The 20,495-nt window shown below is 38.7% G+C and overlaps 2 non-coding genes across 2 annotated transcripts; both read left to right on the top strand.

The window, feature by feature from the left end:
- The first annotated feature begins 1,985 nt into the window (after positions 1–1,985).
- Positions 1,986–2,058, top strand: TRNAT-CGU (transfer RNA threonine (anticodon CGU)). The gene has a single exon. It is a non-coding gene; the product is annotated as a tRNA-Thr (tRNA).
- Positions 2,059–5,522: 3,464 nt separating this feature from the next.
- TRNAT-CGU (transfer RNA threonine (anticodon CGU)) lies at positions 5,523–5,595 on the top strand. Its single transcript has one exon. It is a non-coding gene; the product is annotated as a tRNA-Thr (tRNA).
- The last annotated feature ends 14,900 nt before the right edge of the window (positions 5,596–20,495 follow it).

Raw genomic sequence — 20,495 nt, 5'->3', positions numbered from 1 at the left:
TATCAGCATGATGACTGCCCAGCTCGATCCCCCGATTGATTTGACGCCTTGCGACTTTTACATTTGGAGCCTCATGACAAGACACAGGTAAACTCGCAAGAAGAGATCAGGGAGAGGATTTTAACAGCTGGTCAACACATCAAGGACACCATCACATCACGAGTTAAGAGACCAAATGTCCGTAAAAACCTGCGTGCCTGCATTCGTAACGGAGGTGCCCACTTTGAGCAAGACGTGTAATGTTCTTTTATTGTATTGTTCATTGATTCCATTCACATGAAGATGAATGAAGTATTATTTCTTGTACACAAATGTGTATGCAACATTTGTACCTTATTGGATAGCAGATGTCACAAGGAAGTAATTTAAGTAATTTGTACGCTTCGTGTCATACCATTTTTTTTATTAATACGTTGCCAAGTAAACTAAGAGTGCATTTTTTTATCATCACTTGTAAGTTTAGACCCACCCGTTACTTACATGAGATTGTTATTTGGTAAAAACTTTTTTTTTCAACAAACCACTTATTTGTTAACTATCAGAAAACGCTGAAATAAGTTCCATACAATCAGCAGTTTTTTTTTTCAATTCATCTTTTTATGTGGAAAATTGTCATTTTTTAAATAAACAATTGAAATTCGATTATCTCGAAAACTACTAATTTTCGGACGGGGTATAATATGGTCAAATTTATTGCAAATTGTCTCTACTTTAACCCTTTTCAGGGAATACATCTAATTACCAGTCAATAATTGAAGAACAAGCTATGGTTAAACACTGATACAGTATTGAGAAATGAATATGAAGATGGAGCTGAAGAGATAGAAATAAGGGTAAAAGAAGAGAAAATAGAAATAGGTAGAAATCAAGAAGGGGTAGAGCGAGAAATGGGGATTTGATTTATTTTACTTCGCCTTTTGTGCCACTTTTGGCTAATTTGCAAAGATGGGGATGAGTGATGATATGATGAAATTGATGAATGGAGACTCACAAACAGGCATGCCCAGGCCAGGATTCGAACCCGGGACCCCTGGCGTCGTAGCGCGATGTGCTAACCACTCCGCCACGGGGGCTGGGGAGAAACGGGGTGAATATGAAAAGGGGAGACGGAATCGAGAGAGAAACAGAGAGAGATAAGAGAAGTGGGAGTTGAATGGAGAAGAGAAAGTAAAGAAATGACAGAAGAAATGAATAAAGAAAAAATAAACAGCAGAGGAAGAGAGAGGTTGAAAATTTTGTATCTAAATCCCTGGCGTGTATGAAATCCTACTCAAGTTAATAAATTCAAATGAGTTTGTGTTCAAAGTCAACCTTATCCACAGAAAGACTAGTGCGAACTGGACATTTTAGTTTAAAGTTGGATCCGAACCAGCATGTGCCGCTTCCGGGTATCGAACTCAGGACCCCTGAATTATAAGGCGACGAAGTTTGGCACTGCGCCAACGGAGAAGTCTGGATAAATTCAAATGTATGGATATCAGTGGTGTAGTTGTAAATATATAGAGTACCGAAATACTTTACAAACTGCAACAGAATGCTGGTAGTAATAATGTACCTAGGTATGTTAGCTACACAATATGGTGTTACAGTCGTTAATACACAGTAATATTTATTACAAATTAGGATAATCATGTCTGACTAGTTACACGCAGCTAACGAATAGCACCGACAAATAGCTGATTATAAATCTCCAGAAAGATGAAATTTAAGAATAAATCATTGAATCGCATATGCAAAAAAAACCTACTCTGCCTACGAGGACTTCCAAACCTATAGGTTCGTCTCAAGTGTCTCCCAATAAAATAATTGTTATCTTGTTCTACAAGGAGTCATTTTTCTGCATTAGGTTTTCTTTTGACAGGCACATTACAAAATGTTAAATAAAGCAAATTTGAAAAATCAAATATTTGTTGTCATTTGGTGAAGCAGAGCGCGCCTTCACTTCCAACCATATAACTGGCAACCATAGCTTCCATTTAAGCAGAGCCTTCTTAGCTCAGGGGTTAGAGCACTGGTCTCGTAAACCAGGGGTCGTGAGTTCAAGTCTCACAGGAGGCAAGTCTGATTCTTTTTAGCTTACTATCCAAGGTTAACCTATCCACTGTAACCAACGTTCTTTCAACCCAAGGGGAAAAGTATCCAATCCTAAATATGGAGCAACGGCTGGGGGTCCGTCGGGCTGATCACCCGTCACCCCAATACTGGTCTAAGACCTCCACGCTATAACAGGTGACGGAGGAACAGTGTGGGAGGGAGACCAGCAGTCGGTAGGTAAGCCAAGGCCCTCCAAGGTGCTGTAGCGCTGTGGGTTATGTTAAATATGGAGCATGTTGCTCGAAAAATTTTCTTCAGAGCTAGGCGCCAGGTTTGAAAATCAGGCGCCAGGAAACCTCCTATTAGTAATTGTGGATACTATAAGAAGCTGAGCCAGCCCCTGTGGCGGAGTGGTTAGCACATTGCGCTACGACGCCAGGGGTCCCGGTCTCGAATCCCGGACTGGACTTGGATGTTTGTACTTATCCATTCATCAATTTCATCATATCATCATTCATCACCATCTTTGCAAATTAGCCAAAAGTGGCACAAAAAGCGAAGTAAAATAAAGCAAATCAATCAGTCTATAAGCTGAGCATCACCGTATTCAAAACATCGCTAAATTATGTGAGAAAGCTGAAAATGAGGGGGTTGGGGGACAAAGAGTAAGAAATTGTTACTGATTCTATAGAATGTTCACAACGTTGATAAAAAAAATAATTTGCTAACTTACGCTGTACTGCAATATGAACTTAGAATCTTGAGAGTTTCGTACACTAAAACTTAAAAAACGGCAATATTACAGCAAAATATCACAGTCGCCAAGCTGAAATTTTTAGTCGCCATGGAGACCTGGCGACAGGGATTTTTCGAGCCCTGATCATGTTGATTAATTAGAAGTGATATTAATCTGGCAGTTATCTATAAACTGGAACTATTTACGTATATCCCCATTGCAAACCATCCAGCATTCGTTTTTAAGGCAAAAGTTAATCTTCATGGAACAGAAACGAGCGAGAGAGACGGACAGATATGATTTCTTATATATAGAGAGAGAATGCTGGGGATAAGGGGTAGAGCGAGATATGAGGAGAAACAGAGAAAAATGAAAATGGGAGAGATAATCGACAGATAGAGAGAGAGAGAGAGAGAGCTATGAGACTCTCTCTCTCTCTCTTTCTCTCTCTCAGCTTTTCTTTCTCTTTTCTTACCTCACACTATGTCTTTCATTTCTTCGTCTCCCTCTCTATCGATGGTTCTCTTTCATTCTCTCTCTGTCTGGTCTTCCTTTCTCTGCGTGGAAGAGGGAGAAGTATGGAAGAGGGAGAAGTAAGGAGTTAAAAGAGAAAGGAAAGTAGTACAATGACAGAGGAAAGGAAGAAAGAAAGAAATTGAGATAGCACAGAGGAAGAGAGACTCAACATTTTGCATAAATTCCTTGCGTGTACAAGTCTTCCTCAAATCAATACATTCAAATGCACAACTATTTCCTTTAATTAAAGGATGGGTACCCTCCACCTGCATACATTCGACGGTATGCGCTTATGTCCTGGTGCCTTTAATTAAACCATGACGTTCTTTTTCTCTGAATTTTATCTGTTCCCCGCCTCTGTATTCTATTTTCTTTCTTTTCTTTATTTATAATATACAATTACCTACATATTACAAAAAATGAAAAGAAAAGCAGGTTTACACATATCATTTGGGTATAATATATTTTATGTTGTTATAATTAATTGTAATTTAATATCATGACTCATTCTGGTATCGCCGGACCCTGTGGCCGAGTCGATGTCGACCTCCGTGGCGGATTGATTAGCACAGTGCGCTACAACACCAAGGGTCCCGGGTTCGAATCCCGTTCGAGCTTGGTTGTTTGTGAATGTCCATTCATCAATTTCATCATTTCGTCACTCATCCCTATCTTCGCAAATTAACCAAGAGAGACAAAACGCGAAGTAAAATAAACTAATTCAAATCAAATCATTCTGGTATCAAGAACGAGCTTCCAATTAATGCAGTATAGTTGAGTGGTTTGGAATTTGATATATATTGTGATATGGTTGTTGTTGCATCGATTTATGATATAAGTTTCATTTTATCCTTAAGCTTGTGAGTAGTCAATTAGAACAAAACAATTCTGGGATTCAGAACAGTTGAAATATAAATGTTGCTAGGCGAAACGGGTAGGAATATGGTGAGTATATTAGTATTTGGTAAGAAAATATTTATTAATTGGGTAATGTGAAATAGGGTTCATTTAGTTGCTTCAGAAATTGGAGGGTTTGTTCCGCTCTTCTATCCAGAACAGGTGCGCCTCTAGTATTCAATGTGGAGTTGCAATGTATAGATATAATTTGTTTAGGAAGAGCGCTTGGGTATTGTCTTATATAGGATAAGGCTTATGTATTATAAATAGTATATAATTACTGGATTATAGTGAGTTTGTTTAATAAGTTTGTTACAAGACTAACTATAATCAAGTGATTATGAAAGTCTTATATATAAGGATGTTCATTTAAGGATTATATAATCATATAATTAATTAAGTAAAGTGAGAGGTGACGTAAGTTAAGCCGATTTGATACATATCTACCTACCCTACATGCTAAACTATCACAAATAAATATGTTAGCCTAATTGGATAAATGAAAGAACAACACGAGTGAGTGACTACACCAACTGCACATTATCACATGTACAAATAATAATAATAATACATAATGAATAGGGAATGGGTAAAGTGCTCCCCTGTGCTTCACCACCCGGTGAAAATTTTCAGGTACCCTGTATTTTTCTACCCCTGCTTGGGAACACAGTGACACAAAATTCAAATAGTAAATATGTTAAGCGACACAACATGGTCTTTATTACGAATTATGATAATAATAATAATCCGTGGCTCGACAGCCCTGGAAAGGGCCATGGCCTATATCCCGACTGCCAGTCTTCCTCCCACAATCCACAATCCTACCTAGAGATGTGGAGATCTTCAACCGGTAATGGGGTGACGTGTGGTCAGCACGTCGAACCCCCAGCCGTTGTAGGAGATTTCCGAGACCGGATTACGCTACTCACTAACAGCTCCCCAATTTCCTCACGATGGTGGGTTGCCACCGGCCCTACGAATTATGAGGATCATGTGTAAATAGTTACACACGGTTAACGAATATCGTCGACTAATACATACGTAGATGCCTCACCTCAGGAATATAAAATTTTAGAAAAAATAAACAGTCACCCTGTAAGAAGAGCTTCCAAACTAATACTTTCGTCTCAAGTGTCTCTCAGTACAACAGTAATCATTGTGCTACATTAGGTTTTGTTTTGAGAGAGACATAACAGCAACGTCGAAGAAAGCAAATTTTGAAGAAAAAAAGGTGCTTACTGTCACACTGGCACGACTATACCGCTGCAGCTGACACCTATTACAAACATACTTTACTTCCAACCATATCACTGGCAACCATAGCTTCCGTTTACGTGGAGCCTCCTTAGCTCAGGGGTTAGAGCACTGGTCTCGTAAACCAGGGGTCGTGAGTTCAAATCTCACAGGAGGCAGGTGTGATTATTTTTACCTTACTATCCAAGGTTCACTTATCTACGTAATATAACCAGCATTCCTTCAACACAAAGGAAAAAGTATCAATCCCTTCATAGAAAGCATGTTGATAAATAGAAAGTGAAATTAATCAGACATCTATCGTGGACAACCTGGACAAATTATTTATATCCTCAAACCATCAAGTATTCGTCTTTAAGGTAACAGATAATCATGATGGTTGACAGGTAGAAGAAAAATCCGTTATCTACATTTTTTTGAAATCCGGTTGAAAAGTTGTAAGATATTCAAATCCGAATATTTCCATCTTGTGATAGTTGTTTAGAACAAATAGAAAAACTTGGCAATGGATACTACGTGAATGTAATATAAAGCACGATTTGTAAGTGCTGACCTCCGTGATGGAGTAGTAAAAACATCACTCTACGACGGCAGGAGTCCCGGGTTCGAATCCCAGTTTGGCCATGGGTGTTCTTTGTGACTTTGCACAAAAAAAAATCGACTTATCAAGGAATTCGAGATGTTGAGGTTCGAGTTATCAAGGTTCCACTGTATATATGTCATTAACCTGCCTCGGAAAAACTTCGTTCGTTTCAAATTACAATACATGTTATTGTTTTCATATGAAAGCAAAAATGAAGCAAGTCTGTAGTATTCAGCTCCATTGTTCTATTTTCATAGAAGCTCACTAAAAAATTGATAGACATTTAATGTAGTGGTTAAAACATACATGCAAATTTCACATTTTCTATATTTTCAACTTCTCACCCCACATTTCATTCCGCACCTCCTCAGCATCGTCTCCCCCCCCCCCCCCCACGATTATTTCTGACGCCGCCACTGATGATATCATAGCTAATTTTCGACACGGTTAGTAAAATTGATCCTCTATTTTATATAAACGAGAATACTAGTTATTTAAAAAAAATCATCTGATTCACGTCTCGCAACCTCTAGGGCGCTCTAATTTATGGGAATTATAATTTTGAAAAATCTAACAAAAAAAAGACGAAAGTAAAAGGGGAAAATGTCTGTTTAATACATCTAAAAATAAAAATAAAAAATAAAAATAAAAACATATGTGAACACTAAATTATTGGAGAGTGCATGGTAGACTGCTCCAGCGAGAGGATTATTTCGCTCAAGCGCAAAATACGCATATGGAACCATATGACTTACTACATTATCTAGAATGTTTACGGAACATATTTTTATTATCGATTTAGGCGAGAAACATTTCACTTCTGTGATATTATCGTTTCAATAGACACTCCATCGGGCTCCTATGTACGTAACGTACTACGGATCCGCCGGGGTATTTGGATATGTTAGTATATCTAATATTTTTGAGGACTAAAATTTTCTGTATTTTGTTTAACACATTCGAGAACATTTTTGTAAAGTTTGATTTATCATTTTATGCTCATGATAGTAGACCTACAGGTTAAATTTAGATCCGAACCACTGTGCAACTGTGCAAGTTGTTCTTCCTGCAGGATTGGATATTATCCTTCAGGGTGCTGTTCCCTGCCTTCGCACCTACCTTAACAAAGCCCTATTTTTCATTGTGACCTGGATCGTCACGACTTAGGAAGATTTCAGACCGAAAGAACACGTGATACATGTCGTTTGGAATGAGCCAATCAACAGTAACATTTCACACCGTAGCGACACGAAAGGCTGCACAAACCTACTCTTGACATGTGAAATCCTCAGGCGACACGGTGCGAAATCTCCCTTAGTATGCCACCATGGTTCTAAGAGTAAAAGGTTGGCTCATGCCCGTCGCCGGGGGATCCCCCCGGTCGCTGTGACGTCATCTTGTGAGCAACTGGAGATTATCCGCGCTTTCCAGATTTCAGTAGCGTGGATCAGACTGGTGCATCAAAAATGACGTCAATTTTGGTGAAATTAGGGAAGCTTCATACTGAAACAAATGAAAGTTAGATTCGTCGCACGCATATCCGCGTATATCAGGAAAGAATCATCATCAGTGACTAAATCACAGAAGATACTTCATGAATTATATATTTACACTTAGCGACATCTTATTTTGCATGTGCAGTACGAATTTAAGTGATATTCTTTTGTAAAGATATCGAAATTTTCAAATGGATGCTATCCTGCCTGTTGCAGCAGAAGATGGACGCATATTTGATGCATCGGCAGACTTTATTTCACTTTGCGTGCAAGTGAAGGAGAAGTAGTATTTAAAATGTTGACAGTTTATGTCTGCATCCAGTTTATTCGCCCTCCGTGCAACAAAATCGGAGTTCCATTCCGTGCTATTGCCTACAGAACGCATATCACGAATCAAAAGAAGCTTAAGTACAGACAACCCCATTTCGATTCACCAGCCGCACCCATGGACGTCCGCAGGATTTTTTCCAGGGAGGGGCAAAGAAGGTATTTTTTTCCAGGTGGGGGCAAACGAAGGCAAATTTTCCCCAAAAATAGTGTTGTTCCCTTAAAAACATTGCTTTAATTTGAATTTATGGTGTTAATGCAATAATTAACACATATTATTGTGGCTAAAATGAAATTATATGTGTGAAATACATATTGTTTGGTTGACTTTCATTTTCCGGGGGAGCACGGCCCCCCTTGCCCCCTTCCGGACGCCCATGGTCGCACCAGCTCTTGAGGCTGATGTAAATTGATGACGTCGTGGTTTAACCTGATGAAAGCTTTGGTGCGCCCCGGTGAAATACGGTAAGCGGAAGCGTGCATCAGCGGTGCACCAGCTCGTCCACCGGTGAAATCTGGAAAGTGCGATTCGTTCGCTACATCTGTTAGCGATCCTTTGTCTCTTGATACCAAAAATACGTTCTTTTCTTACTAATAGCTTCCTTGACGGTGAAAATGTCTTGTACGGGGGGTACTGTGCTCGGATGTAATAAATACAAGAGAAAGACTAAAGACGGAGATAATAACTCGGAGAACAATGGATTTCGCTTTGCTAGAGCCGACAATATTGACATTAACACAAGTACTTTTTCTTTGTTTTTCTTCTTTCTCGAATGAATGGGAATAAAGTATCGTGCATGAAAAAGCATTTATATGGTAGGTTTATACAAGTACAGCGGATGCACTTAATTAGTACATACTCTGTTTTACTAATCTGTGGTTTTACACTGTACCAAGGCCGGACTGGGAGTGAGTTTTGTCATTGATTAATTGGATTTAATCGTTGCTAAAGGTATCATGTCGTATGTGCCAGGATTTGACAAATATGATCCAGATGAAGGAAGCATTAACTCTTATTTGGAAAGATATGATAATTATTGCCGAGTTCTTAACATATCTGAGGAAAGCAAAGTTCCTAGATTCATATCTGTAATTGGCCCCAAACCTTATGAAGTGTTACGCGAGTTATTCTCTCCAATATTATCAGAGAAGAAATCGTTCAAGGAAATTTCTGATAGGCTCATTTCTTATTACAATCCAAATAGTAATTTTATAGTACAACGCCTAAAATTAAGAAAATGTACACAATTGGATGTGGAGAAGGTTGAAGATTTTACAAGAAGGCTCCGAAAGATAGGTGAAGCATGTGGATATGGTGAGTTTTTTTTACCTATTGCATTGTTTGACACATTTGTGAGCGGTTTAAGGTCTGACATTATTAGGAAGAAAATAATAGCACAAAACATCATGGAATTCCAGAAAGCTTTTGAGTTAGCTAGACAAATGAAAAAGCTCGAGAGTGATATGAAGGATTATTACCGTGAAGTGAACGTACAAGGCACAATGAATATTAAGTGCAAGGTCAATGACAGAAAATTTCATGAAGCGAATAACGTTTCACGTAAAAATGAGATTGATTCCAAATTTAGCAATCAGCAAAGTAATCTTCATGGTCAAGGTAATAATTCAAAACCATATAAATCAAAGTCCAAAGTGCAAGGGCATTATGAAGGAAGTTTCTGTTCGTTCTGTGGGAAGCAAGGCCATAATTATTTGAAATGTGGGTCGGGTACCCTATTCTACACCCTCGAATTTTGAAATTTTTTCTTTTTCATTATGAACATTATTTGATCCTATTTGTGAATAAAAAAAAATTGGAGCGCGGAAAGAAGTATTTACGACTGTACAGCCGTTTAAAGTTGAAATTTTGTCGTTTGAAATGGTTCGCAATTATTTCCAATTTCTAGATCGTGATACTAACACGACACCAAATTTTAACTATCGATCTCAACCTAACTGAACTAACCTATCCACGCGCCAATGGTTCGTGGGGCTAGCGTCAATGGTTCGTGGGGCTAGCGCCAATGGTTCGTGGGGCTAGCGCCAATGGTTCGTGGGGCTAGCGCCAATGGTTCGTGGGGCTAGCGCCAATGGTTCGTGGGGCTAGCGTCAATGGTTCGTGGGGCTAGGTTCCCTGTAAGTCAATTACAATGTCCCGTATGTCTCGTCGAACAAAGTCCTCTATGTCCTTCATCCATTGAACGTGTGTCAATCTCATATTTAGTCCTTTTGTCTTAATTCAATGTCACACAAATCAATTCCAATGTCTAAAGTCGCACAAAACAATTGCAATGTCTCAAATATCCAATCCGCCAATAAATTACATAAATAATATATTGAAATCGCAAATTATCCCATTGCACAAGTCATTCATAACAAGAAAAAATTGCAAATTATCCCATTGCACAAGTCAAAGATAAGAAGAAAAAGAAAATGTTCAGACGTGCGCCTGTGACATGAATCCAAGATGCGCCATGATCAAATTCCTGCAAAACCGTTTCGACGTTACATGAGGAATCTAAATATTGAAAAACGTAAGTTTCCTAGCACGTAGATCTAAAAAAATTACTTTCCGCGCTATTTAGAAACATCGTTTCTTATGAAGAACTAATTTTCGTAACGAGAATATTTGAAATGTGCGAAAAATCGAGGGTGTAGAAAAGGGTACCCGAGCCTGAAATGTTATAAAAGAATTAACATTGAACGTAGAAAATCCACAAATTATGAACTCAATAACAAATTTGTTGCTCATATAACTGAGTTAGAATCCGCACCTAAATCTGAAGCTAACCCAACAAACACAGCTGCCAGTCAAGATTAATTTATTGCCACTATTTTTACGCATTCTAATGATTCACAAATCAACGTTAATAGTAAAGTTGATAAAGAAGAAATCGTGGATCAGGCATCCAAACTTCAATCATCACAACATGTGATCAACGATTCGGACAATGATATAAAAGTGTGTACAAGGGAAATAGATTCCAACATTAACCAGCGCTCATATTTAGTACAAATTAGTGTAAATGGTCATGAATCCAAGTTTGAGATTGACACTGGATCCTATGCATCTGTAGCTAGTAAAGATTTTTATCAAAAGTTTCTGCAAAATGTACAAATGTCTGAACCTAACTGTACATTGAAAGGTGCTGGTAATAATGTGATACCTTTACTGGGAAAAGTTAATGTGAATGTTGCGTGGAGAAATCAGTTCTATCGTCTAGATTTGTACATAATTAACTGTCATTTAGAATATCCACTTCTAGGAAGAAGTTGGATTCAAATTATGATCCCCAAGTTACATTGTAAGTTGACTGAAATTTGTGCAAGGGAAACTTGTTCTCCGCAGTATGATATTATTGCAAACAATGTCACAGGAAATAATGCAATGAACTCTGATGTTCGTAATTTCATGCATATATCAAATAAATGTGACAGTTGTATAAAAACTAATGATATTCAAGGGATCGTTGATATTCTAAAGGAAGAATTTCATTGTACATTTGATGGCGATTTAAGCTTGCTTATAAAGGATTTTAGAGCTGATATCCCATTAAAACCGGATGCAACTCCAATTTTTAAGATTTTTTACAATGTGCTTTATGGAATTAAAGATAAAGTAAAATCAGAATTGGATAAATTAGTAGAAAATGGCATTTATGAAAAAGTCAATACTTGAAAAAGTCAAACTAGGATACCCTATGGTTATCATTAAAAAGAAAAATGGAGATTTACGCATTTGTTGCGATCTAAAAGGTACATTGAACAAATATGTAGAAAATGATTCTTATCCCCTACCACTGTTAGAGGATATTTTCCAGAAAGTTAGAGGAAATGCCGTATTTGTTACTTTGGATTTACAAAAAGCATATTGGCAAATAGCTTTGAGTGAAAAAGCAAAAAAGATGCTTGTAATGAATTATTACAACACACAAGATTGCCGTTTGGAGTTAAAATTTCGTCTCAAATATTTCAGAGAGTAATTGAACAGATATTGCAAGGTCTGCATTATGTAATTCCATATCAAGACGATATTCTAATTTGGGATCTGGACTGAATGAAACGGTTAGCAGATGTATTGAGGTCATGCACAGGTTAACACAATATAACGTGAAGGTTAATTTGGAAAAGTGCAAGTTCTTTAAATCATCCATTCAATACTTAGGATATGAACTTTCTGCGGAAGGAATTAAACCTTGAGAGTGCAAGATTGAAGCATTGCTTAATTGTCCACGTCCGCATGACGTGAAGGAATTGAAGTCGTTTTTGGGAGGCATTAATTTTTTTCGAAGGTGCATTCCAAATATGGCTATACTGATTCCAGCCTTGTACAATTTATTAAAGAAGAATGTGCATTGGAATTGGAGTGATGACTGTGAAAGTCAGTACAAAAAGGTCAAAGAAACACTGCAGTCATCCGAAACTTTAACTCCGTTTGATCCTAGCAAGAATACAGTAATCATATGTGACGCTTCGAGTTATGGACTAGGAGCTCAGATATGCCATAGAATTAATGGTGAATTGAAAACAATAGTGTGTGCATCTACTACTCTTTCGCAACATGAAATGGCTTATCCTCATCATGAAAAGGAACCGCTTTCAATTATATTCGCCGTGAAGAGATTTAGAAAATATATCTATGGAAAACATTTTCAAATATGGACTGATTCACTACCCGCCAAACAATTACTACAATATGGAAAGGCTATACCCATTATGGCTTCATCCAGGATTCAACGTTGGTGCTAGTTCTTGGGTAATTATGAATATGAAATTGTGTACAAGAAGAATGTTGAAGTAGCAAATTTGTTATCAAGGTTGACGTTGCAAGGGGAAACAGTTGATTTTGACGGGATTCAGTTTGTAAATGCAATCAAGCTCACGGATCGTCTGAAAGATGTCTTCAAAACTTTGCAAGAACAAGATGTGATGTTGAAACAGGTCAAGAGGTAGTACGTTATGGAAGGTTGGCCAGAATCTAAGATTAAGGATCCAAATATAGATGCAAGTGAATTCGAAGCGCTGAGAAGAAGAAGAAATGAACTACAATGTGAAGAAGATATATTGCTGTGGAGTGCTAGAGTTATTGTACCTAATTCAATGAGGCAGCAAGTCTTGGAGAAAGCTCATGAGAATCACGATGGCATAGTTCAAATGAAGTTACTATTGTGTGAAAGATGTTGGAGGCCTCGTATAGACAAATGCGTTGAAGATCACGTAAAATCGTGCAATGTTTGTAATGCTGTAAAACCCGACACCAAAAAGAAAGAATACAATGATTGGAAGGAAGTAACTAAACCGTGGGAGAGAGCACACGGATTTCTTCTATTTTCAAGAAAAAGTGTTGCTTCTCGTTGTAGACGCATTTACTAAATGGCCAGAATGTGAAGTTGTATCTTCTACATCATTCAGGGATGTAAAAGGATTTATGTCGAGACTAAGTTCAAGGTATAATCAGCCATACACCTTAGTTACGGATAATGGTCCTCCCTTCCAATCTGCAGAATTCAAGAAATATTGTGAAGATCAAGGGATTGCTTTGATGCATTCACCAGCTTGTCATCCGGCTAGTAATGGACAAGCTGAGAGACACGTACAAATTATAAAAAGTGCTCTGAGATGTAAATTATACGAAACTAGAAGAGATGACAAGCATTTTGATTTAAATAATGCTTTTCTAGATGTGCTACATAGTATCCGAATGGCTCCAAACACCGTTAATTTGAAATCTCCTGCTGAAATGATGTAGGCATTTGAGCCGAGACCGAAAGATGATATAGATCGGTTGCAGGATATTCCTGATAAAAACAAACGCGAGGATACCAGAGGAGGTGTCGAAGTTTGGGTGAAACTTGCCAACCGAGATTCCAGTGGTGAATCCCATGTTCAAGGTGAAGTTGTTCGGAGAGCAGGGACATATACTTGGTATATTAAAGTTGGTAAGGATGTTAAGTTAGTGCATGGAAACCAGATAAAATGGAGAAATGTGAGAGAAAATGATAGAGGATATCATCATGATAGTGATGATAAGAATAATGACGCATCTTCAGAAGTCCACGAAGGAAGATATTTAGATGCGAATGATACGTTTAAGGATTACGAGAGAGGAGACAATCATGAAGTGGTGGAAGAAACAGAAAGAGGGAACATAGATTTAGATAGACGTGAAGCAGTAGAGTCAAGAGTGTTAAGGAGAAGTCAGAGGCAAAGAAAACCACCTGACAGATTGGATTTGAGTGATTATGGTTAAAAGAAGTAAAAAAATAAAACCAAAATTTTGCTAATGCAAAATTTCATCGACGCGGGGGAATGTCGTATGTGTGACGCTTATTGCGTAAATAGTCTGTATGGTTTATAAGACCTTTGAAGTTGTCAAGATGTGGGTAAAAAGGGATTGTTTTTTTGTCTTGTATAAATGGAGTTCATTATAGTTTGTTGAATGGAATTTTGTGATCAATTAAATAATGTTGGTTTATGCGTGCATATCATTTATAATGTATTCGACACCTTGTGTGAGATCTGCATGTGTACCAAATACACAACAGAAAATGCATTTATATGGTAGGTTTATACAAGTACAGCGGATGCACTAAATTAGTACATACTCTGTTTTACACTGTACCAAGGCCGGACTGGGACTGCCAAAGGGCGGTGGCAACTTTCATCAACAGGGCATTCAATTGTGAGAAGTAGGGGGGGGGGGGTGCCGAATGTGCGAATATGAGAGAGCGCACCGGGATTTTGCCACTCCTACCTGCACTGTGCCACCTAGTTTTTTATCAGTTCTCAATTTACTACGTGGTGCACAACCATAATATACAATGTTCAACGTAAGTAAACATTTATTTTATCCGTGTAGTTCACAAATACAGGGTGTTTCATAAAGGACTTTACAACTTCGTAATTACCTAGTCATATCATAAATTCTGTTACAAAGTTTAGACAGGGATGGCAACAATTGTTGGCAAGGTAACCCCGCAATGTTAGATCAAACAACAACTAGTATCATTGTGTGTTTGGCTGTGGTAGCGGAAAGGTGAATTTCACTGCGAGTTGAATGGAGTGGGGTGTATACAAGAACCGTGTGGCAGTAATCGCACTGCACAAAGTTGGCAAATCACCACCGGACATTTTCAACACCCTGAAAAAGCTGAATATCAGCAGGATGTTCGTGCATCGGACCATCAACAGATACTGTGACACAGGGACAATTGAGGACCGCCCCTGGAAAGGTAGACCTCGCAGAGTGAGGAGCCAGAAGCTCGTGAAAGCAGTGGCGGCGCGGATTCAGACGATAATCTGTGAGGAAACAAGCAGTGATGGCTCGAGAGCTGGAAATTTCGAAAATGTCGATGTCGCGTGTGCTCCGAAGTGACCTAGGACTCCGCGCTTATCGGCGAAGTACTGGTCACTTCCTCACTCCACAGCTTAAGGTCCAGAGGGAGCAGAAAACAAAAATACTCCTTCAGCGTTACGCAAATGGTCGCCACAGGAGGATCCTTTTCACGGACGAAAAAATATTCACAATTGAAGAGTCTTACAATCGTCAAAAAGACCATGTTTATGTCTCGACATCCCAGAAAGCTCGTAAAAACACGCCACGGATCCTCAGAGGCCAGCTTCCCGCCTCAGTGATGATTTGGTGGGGGGTTTCGTACGATTGCCCAACTGACCTCCACTTCTGTGAACATGGTGTGAAAACATCTGCAAAAGTGTACCAAGCGACAGTGTTGGAGCCACTTGTGAAATCGTTTACCGTACCATGTTCAACAATGATCCGTGGAGCTTCCAGCAGGACTCAGCATCTGCCCATAAGGCAAAGACCACACAGGAGTGACTTCAGAGGAATGTGCCTGATGTCATTGCTCCAGCAGCCCCGTCCTCAGGTTGTGGTCCGTTTTGGAGGGCATGGTCTGTAGGAAGAGGCATCCAAACCTTGCGAGTCTCAAGCTTTCTCTTATGAAGGCAGTGGCGGACTTTCCCCTCGAGACCGTGCGTGCTGCGATCGATGACTGGCCTCAGAGACTTCGGGCCTGTGTGAAGGTCAGAGATGGCCATTTTGAACAGTGATTGGTGGTCTGTGTTGGCAAGACCTGTACCTTTGCAACATCCAAATATTAATACATTAGCTTGCTCACTGTGCCTGTAGTTCATTATTAACTTTGTAACAGAATTTATGATATGACTAGGTATATATAAATTTATTCACACGCCTTACAGAGCTGGCTTTGGTGTCATTTTGTAGCAAAATACATCAAGTTTTGACTCAAGCTTAGTTCCAAATCACACCACCGCTAGTGCTAGCGACAGTTGTACCAAAATGGCTGCCTTCACTGGTTTCCAGTGAGTGTTTGCAGTTTGCAAATTCACAACCAGCAAGACAGCGCACCGTAGCACTGCCTCAACGACGCCCGGGATTTCCTCAGTAACCTTTTTCCAAATCAGTGGATAGGTCGAGGTGGGCCGATTGCATGGCCATCTCGTTCACCAGACCTGATCCCTCTTGATTTTTACTTCTGGGGATTTATCAAGGATAAAGATTTCAGACCACTCCTACCTGCTACACTCGCTGATCTCAGAGCAAGAATCTATGCTGCAGTTGACATGCTGCAGCGGGTTTGGAAAGAAATCGAATTCAGATGGGATGTCTGCCAAATTACCAATGGAAGTCACATTGAACCTTACTAACATATAGGGTAAAACTTGATGTATTTTGCTACAAAATGACACCAAAACCAGCTCTGTGAGTCGTGTGAATAAATTTATACCTATATAATTACAAAGTTGTAAAGTCCCTTATGAAACACCCTGTATTTATGTTATTTTCTCTTTTCAGCGCAAATCAGCTCCATACAAATTTCTGAAGAGTGTTTCATCAGGGAACGGATTGGTATACGAAAAGTGTTAGATTCATAAATATATATATTTAGTTATATTATGGGCCTCCCCGATGGCCCAGTGGTAGCGTCGTCGCCCTGTAATCAAGGAGTCCCGGGTTCGATACCCTGTTGCGGTACATAGTGGTTCGGATCCCACTTTAAACTGTAGGTCCAGTCCCAATTAGGCTTACTGTGCATACAGTGGACTCAAAACGCAAACATAATCAATTAGTTATTTTAATTAAAATGTGGAGTTAAATATGGACTTACGTACAATTGTGGAAATGTCAATTTTCAATAAGCAAGCGGCAAACCTGCTGAATGAAATGTATAAGGTTTATATAGCATTAATCCTAATGCAAAATTCAGTTGCAAAATGTGCGTAGTTCTCTGTTGCTAAAACAATGGAATACCAAACCAGGCTTACGTGGGACGGTGGCATTCATTGCGTAATGCAAAATTCAAATAAAAAAATAATATGCTTTACTTCTATTATCAAGACAATCCATTTACAAATCTGCTTTTATGTGCTGAAACGTTAATCTCCTCCTGTGATCCAAATACAAATTTATTTTGAGTAACTATGTTTAATACCATAATATGATGTAATGGGAGCATATTTTAAATATGCAATGGATTTCCCCGTGAAAGCGTGAGCTTCTTTATTGTGGACAAGAATGTTAGAATAACGGATGCAGTGTATAATGTTAAGATTGAAAATAAACAGAGTACAGATGGATAAAGATTACAGGAAAACCTTTGGTATTTGGCTAATCGCGAAGGTGAGGATGAGTAATGATTATGATGAAATTGATGAAGGGACACTCACAAATAACACTCATGCCAATGGCGGGATTGGATCCCGGGACCTTTGGTGCCGTAGCCCGCTGTGCCATTTCGGTTGTCCGCTAAGAAGGGAATATGTAGTAGTTTGAAAATATGGAAATTACGTGTAAAAATTAACTAAAATATGTAAAGATATGGAAATTTGTATTTTCTGAGCTTACATACATACAATTCGCAAAAATAAAGCAAAATAACATTGATTTTAGCAATATACGAAGATATGTATTTACATATAAAGCTGTTCCCTGGTTATTATAAAATCTTGCAACAGTTATTGAATTAGGTCTTGAAGCTTTCCTGGCAACGAATGATGAAAAGATTATATCGGGCTATCGACCAGGTGAGATGTGGGAAAGATTCCAAGCTTTCGAGAGCTAACGTTCCTGGCTGGAACGATGCTTGGTCGAATTTGGGGATAAGAAGGGGATGTTGTTATAGTTGTTTTAAGTTCATTTTGTGCACAGGCTAATCGGGACTGCCCCTACAGTTTGTTTAAAGTGGGATCCGAACCACTGTGCCTCCATCGGGTATCGAACCCAGGACCTCCTTGATTACAAGGCGAAGGCGTTACCACTTCTCCATCGGGGAGGCAGGATTAATATGGAGACAATGCAGCAGGTGGGAGAATGCTTACGCAAATTATACGACTTCGGGGGGGAGGGGGTGCTTTATGAAAATTTTCAGAACTGAGGGATAGCATCCTCTCCTGTCCTATACAATACAATACAATACATTTATTCATCGTTAGACATTGTACAGTGCAATAGATGTCGTCAGTTATTGGTTACATATTTGTTATTGTATAATTACGTACAACATTACAACAATGTGGATGATAGAAGACGAGGAAGGATGTGAAATCACAGACAAAAAAGGAATATCGAATGTGTGGGGAAAGTACGTTGAAGAGCTCTACCAGAAAGAGAATCGCCCAGACAGTCTGAATGTAGAAAATGAAGACGACGTGCCTGATGATGAGAAAGGATACTATATCCTGAATGAAGAATTTGAGCAAGTACTCAAAGAAATGAGGAATGGGAAAGCAACGGGCACTGATTAAATTCCTGTTAAACTTATCAAATGCCTGGGAGATGGAAAAAGAGAAATACTGCACTTATGCAATGAAATCTATGAGAAAGGGGATTGGCCACAAGATTTCACGGAGACTGTTTTGGTACCTCTGCAGAAGAAAATCAATGCCAGAAAATGTTCTGAGTACAGGACAGTCAGCTTGATATCTCACTCGGCAAAAATTCTTCTAAGAATTCTGAACAGACGCCTATACTCGAAGGGTCAGTGGCGAGTTAGAGAAAGAACAGTTTGGCTTCAGGAAAGGAAGAGGTACAAGGGATGCAATTGGTTTACTGAGGGCCATTGGGGAAAGATATTTAGAGAAAGGAAAGGAGGTGTTTGTAGTATTTGTAGACCTGGAGAAAGCCTTTGATAGAGTGAATTGGGTTAAACTTTCAGAAATTCTGAAGAAAATTCGTGTAGATTGGAAAGAGAGAAGACTTCTAAGCAACTTATACATGAATCAACGAGTTAAAGTGAGAACAGGAGACGAAATGACACAAGGCTGTGGAATTGGAAGAGGAGTACGACAAGGATGCTGCCTATCGCCTACTTTGTTTAATATATATTTAGAAGATATAGTGAAAAATTGTTTCCAGGGCACAGGAGGTGTCAAATTGGGAGGAAGAAGAATAAACTGCATAAAATTTGCTGATGACATGGCATTATTCGCTGAGGATGAAATATCCATAGATAGTATGTTAGAAGAGTTAAACAGCAGCTGTGAGCAGTATGGGATGAAGATAAATGTAAAGAAGACAAAGGCAATGGTTATAGGACGGAAACCAAGGAATATTAATGTGAGAGCAAACAGTGAAAGAATCCAGCAAGTGGATAGCTTCAAGTACCTCGGATGCACTATAAGCAGTGACATGAGCTGCAAACAAGAAGTGAAAATTAGAATCGCAATAGCAAAAGAAGCTTTCAATAAAAGAAAAAATGTTTTTTTGTGGACCCATGGACATAGGTCTAAGGAAGAGATTAGTGAAATGTTTTGTGTGGAGTGTAGCACTATATGGTGCAGAAACCTGGACGTTGAGAAGAAATGAAGAGAAACGACTCGAAGCTTTTGAAATGTGGACATTGCGAAAAATGGAGCTCGTAAAATGGACGGACAAGGTAAGAAACGAAGCCGTACTGAAAAGAGTTGGTGAAAAAAGATCTATACTGGAGACCATCAAGAAGAGGAAAGGAAACTGGTTATGACACTGTCTAAGAAGGAAATGCTAAGAGATGCCTTGGAGGGAATGGTTGAAGGAGGAAAAGTCCGTGGAAGAAAGAGATATTAGATTATGGATGATATTAAATTAACTGGGTCGTATGCTATTACGAAGCGTAGGCAGAGAATAGGGAAAGCTGGATATTGCAGTGAAAAACCTGCCAATTAGGCAGAAAACAATGAATGAATGAATTACATATAAAAAGAGGGATTACATGGAACTATAATATGTTATACATACGAATATGAGAGTATATGCATATATAAAGTAAGAGTATGTAGACATAGGACAATTATAATATTAGTGACGATGAATATAAATATGGCAGCGGCAATATACCTAGGTACATAACAATAATACATAAAACAGGAAATAAACAATACAATACATTGTAGAATATTAAATCATTTTTGGGATGGATTTCGAATTCTTCTAGATTGTAGAAGACCTTTTCTTTTAACCAAAGCTGAAGTACACTTTTAAATTTTTTAGGAGAGACACTGTGAGCAGCTTTTGGTAACATGTTGTATAACTTAATTCCTAAATACTTATAACTATTGTGTGTTTTACTTAATCTGATTGATGGTGTGTCGATCTTGTAACAGAATCTTGTATTGTGTCTGTGTACAGTGTGTC

The sequence above is a fragment of the Lepisma saccharinum genome, chromosome 10, assembly GCF_977018435.1.
Source record: "Lepisma saccharinum chromosome 10, izLepSacc3.1, whole genome shotgun sequence".
Classification (NCBI taxonomy): Eukaryota; Metazoa; Arthropoda; class Insecta; order Zygentoma; family Lepismatidae; genus Lepisma; species Lepisma saccharinum.
This window is presented reverse-complemented; position numbering and strand designations above follow the sequence as displayed.